The 4,633-nt window shown below is 36.8% G+C and overlaps 1 pseudogene; it reads right to left on the reverse strand.

The window, feature by feature from the left end:
• Positions 1 to 1,263: 1,263 nt before the first annotated feature.
• LOC109237985 lies at positions 1,264 to 4,094 on the reverse strand (annotated as a pseudogene).
• Between the last annotated feature and the right edge of the window lie 539 nt (positions 4,095 to 4,633).

Raw genomic sequence — 4,633 nt, forward strand, 5'->3', positions numbered from 1 at the left:
TATATATATAAAAGTTTTTATTTAACTGCATAGTGTAATTTTCGCCATTGGTAGCGCATAGCTTCACATGTTGCAATATTTACACTACAATATTGTGTACTTGAGCGGAGAAAAGATAGCTTCAACCAATGCCCAAAATGGTCGAACTTAGGTTGACAGGGGGCATTAGTAGGGGTGGCAAATAGGTGGGTTGTGTTGGATATGAACGTGTCGAAAACAGGTAATTTTAAAAATGGATAAATTATTCAACCTAACCCATATTTAATATTGATAAAAAACGGGTTATCCGGCGGATATTATTCTTTCAGGAGAATTCCTAGTCTCCCAAACTTGAGGAACCCCTAATTTGAGTCTTTACAAATGTAAAAGTTAACCAATTAGTTATCCATCTGGTTATCCATTTTCTAAGTGGATAAAATGGTTCTTATTTATATTTGACTCGTTGTTGAAAAGTTCATTATCCAACTCATTTTTTAATAGATAATATGGATGGTAACTAATTTTTTAACCATTTTGCCACCTCTAAGTTCAAGCCTTAGACATTTTAAACCTGAGCAGTGAATCCATTAATTTGATAAGAATTAGATGATGTGTTTTATTCGGATGCACGAAGTTTAAAAGATGAAAATGGTTATAGACTATAGTTTTTACAACATGGCTAGAGTATCAAGAAATGGGCAAAGAAAACTCTAATTTTGCTAAACGTAGTACTCAATTTCCCTGTTCCTAAATATGTGAATGTACAACAGTTTTGGTCATATAGGTGACTTTCTGTGCTAGATAGGGAGAGATTGCTTAACTTAGAATGTATAGCAGCAAAATTCAATAAATACATAATACATATCTTCAAAAATAGGGTTATCATTAATCATAATCAATTGATACATATTCTCATCTTAATCGATCCTTTAACCATGATAATTAGTTTAATTTGGAGTAAACACTCAGTACCGGTAACTTTTTACCGTGCAAAGAATAAAATGGGAAATATACGTAAGAAACCAAACAAATATACGTAAGAAACCAAACATTAAAAAAGTTTTTAGACCAAATATTAGTTTTTCTTGTGTGTGTGTGTGTGTGTGTATTTCAGTACTTCTATGAAGGTAGTAAAAATTTGTAGATATGTTCTCCTAATTGATGCAAAATTCAAATGAAGCACTTGTACTACTACTACTACTACTTACTATCACAGAGTTTCTTTTAGTTTTGTTATCATAAATTCTGAACTAATAGTTCAAAGATTCAACATGTTATCCTATTAGCAATCTGGCAGAACGAGTTTTGTCAGTGCAGACTTATCACAGCTGCATTTCCTAGGAATACTGAAATTTACAAGGCTCTACGCGTTATAATCGTAAAAATGCAACACACAAAGAATGCTATATCAACTATACAGTGCTAATAGGCACAGAACGAGAATGTGTATAGGTCCAATTATCTGGTGGCTTGGAGCTAACATGTCCTGCAACTTCATTGGGTAGCACAGAGGTGTGTGTAAGCCGGACCATACATTGTCAGCAAGGGTCGCGTTCACAGCATCAGTCGGGTAAAATTGATCCCACCAGATATGATTTGAGGCGTTACTGCACGCCATTTCAGGGGAAATGCACAAGATCCAGCCTTTGTATTTGCCTAAACCACAGCAAGCCTCATCTGTTACATTGAAACCTGTAATGGAAATGATTAAAAGACGTTAGACTGGATATATGATGCGTCCTGTCAAATAAATCTTTATACGGATGGATCGCTCACCATAACGGTCATGATTCTGAATGATGTCCATTGACCCTTCAAATGCATCACAGAATATGACAGTGGCACCAACAAGTTCCTCATTAAGTTCAGTGACGATATATCTAACAGCAAAGTTGAACTCCAGTATCATGTCGTTTATGGTTTCCACACACTGCCCATTCTTGCTATGGTATAGCCATAAGTAGTAAGGAGCACAGCCTATTGGATCCAGTCCCATTACAACCACTTTTCTGACATTTGCATTGTACAAGTTCTGTATATATATACACACACACACACATCAGATAAATTTATGAAGAAAAACTTCGAAAATTATTGCTGACATATGATAGCAGAATCAAATATCAATAAACCTTTTTTTGCATGTTGAACTAAATAGTCTTGGAAACAATGTAAAGCCATAGGGGAGGCTGAAGCATGTAATGTATGAGAGGGAGAAGAGCAACGAGCGCAAATAGAGAAATTTGTTGCTGTTTCTTCTAAAATGTGAATGGCTTAAGTGACATTAAAAGCAGACAAAACCATACTCTTCTTCTAATATTACTAAATCGAGTACTGAATTTCCCCGTCCCTATATATGTCAATGTGTAGCTTTCTTGGTTATATTGGTGTGTTACAATATGTGCTACATAGGGAGACATTGTTTGACTTAGAACTCTAACAACAAATTATTGTGTTATAGCTGCAAAATTCAATACATCTAAAAGAAAATATCCACGATATTATAGTATGATCACAGAAGACATAAAAGAAGGTGTTAAGATCGTATATAACACTGCACCTTAATTGCCTGCTTCATTGTCTGTGCCAAAAACTGGTTGAAACTCCAGGGTAAGTAAACAGATTGAACATCAGATACATTGCGGAGATAGTAATGAATATAGCCGTTGGCCCCGATTGAAATGTAGAACACAGAAGTTGATATCAGATCAGCTGTTGCTTCCTCACCAATAGTCATTATAAACTGCAGAATAGTGTCAGTGGCCTGCTCTATTTGCTGTGCAAGTGAGATATGCTGACCCTGCACAAATATTACACTTATAGTTTAAATACTAATCTAACATTAGCATAGTTACAGTACAGTGTATATGATTATTAAAACAGAAAGTACGTATAATGAAAATGTACCAATTCAGAACCGCTTGAGAAAATAATGCCAGCACCAGCAGAAGCATAACTAACACCAAGAATCATGTCTTCAATTGAACCAGCCTGCCCTAGATAACTTGGCACAAATGGTAATCCAAGATCCAATGCTGATATAATCAAATCAACAAAAATGGAAAATTAGCAGTCTTCACCCAAAATTTCTTCAAAAAGATTACAAACCAAGACTTTCCATAAACCATTTAATCAGGCAAGAAATTAACAGAAAAAGAACCATAAACCATTTATTGAAAGTCCAATCATTTCCCTCACTGACAATTAATCAAACACACATCAATATCAAATCTCGCTAACCCAATAGAAAAATTCTCAACCTTTTCACAAAATCTTACTAACCCAATAGAAACATTCTCAACTTTTCAAGAAATCCCACTAACCCAATTGAAAAGAATCTCAACAAGTTTTATACAAAGAAAAAAGTACCAAGAAATTGAAAAATAAAATTACCAAGATAATCCACAGGAATTCTTCCACTGCAGAAGCGTCCAGTAGGTTGATGTGTATCAGAATCACGTCCATAATGAAGCCTATCAGGTATCAGCACGAGCAAAAGTTCCAAGAGAACTGTTGGTACCACAATCAACTGACGAATCACCAATTACGAACAAAGCAGGAACAAGAAATTCCTTAGTAGGAGAAAAAATTGGTGCTGGAGAGATAGAAAAAGAGGGCGAAAATGGTGGCCAAAAATAAAAAACAGAATCATGGGTTATGAGAGCTATGTTTTTTGGGTGTACGAAAGAAATGGGGATGAACAGAATCTTGATTGCAAAGAAACCCATGAGCATTTCAATGCCCATAAAAAGTTTTGTGCGCGGCTTTGTCACCTTGGGTAGGGAAGTAGTTACCGCATGCGGCACAAAGATTTTGAGTGACAGTATCTGGACTGTATCGTAATGGCGTTTGAGGTCTTCCACTGTGTTACTACTGCAATACACAAGATCGGTTAAGAAGAAACAAGGAGGGGAAATAGGACCACTGTACTAACACTTGTGTGACTGCTTTGTTCCCTCCCTTGATCTCCTTCCTAGTACAGCAATTGGTTCAGTCATAGGAACTCCATCAGGTGAACACACAGGGGGGTCGACACAGGCCACTATGTCAGTGCCTATCTTCTTCTTGAGCTGGGAAACATGAAAAACTGGGTGAATCCTTGCTGATGGTGGCAGTTGTAATTCATATGCAGCATTGCCAATCCTTCTGATGACTTGATAAGGACCATAGAATTTAGAAGAAAGCTTAAGACTTTTCCGGATAGCAACAGAAGATTGCCTATAAGGCTGGAGTTTAAGGTAAACCCAATCACCTACTGAAAACTCTCGATCAGTCCTATGCTTATCTGCTTGTTGTTTCATCCTGTTCTGAGCCTTCTTGAGACTTTCCTGCAGTACCTTAGCCATGACTTGCCTTTCTTGTAACCACTGATCCACAGAATCCACCTTACCTTGAGCCACTAGTTCAAACGATAGCTGAGGTGGTTCATAACCATATATAACCTGGAATGGGGTCATCTGTAGTGCAGAATGGTATGAAGTGTTATACCATAATTCAGCTAAGGGGAGCCACTGATTCCATGCCTTTGGTTTATGACTTGTCATACACCTAAGATATGTTTCCAAACACCTGTTTAACCTCTCAGATTGACCATCGGTTTGGGGATGATAAGCTGAGCTCATGTGTAATTCAACCTTTAATAACTTGAAGAGTT

Source organism: Nicotiana attenuata, unplaced genomic scaffold (assembly GCF_001879085.1).
Source record: "Nicotiana attenuata strain UT unplaced genomic scaffold, NIATTr2, whole genome shotgun sequence".
NCBI classification, from domain to species: Eukaryota; Viridiplantae; Streptophyta; class Magnoliopsida; order Solanales; family Solanaceae; genus Nicotiana; species Nicotiana attenuata.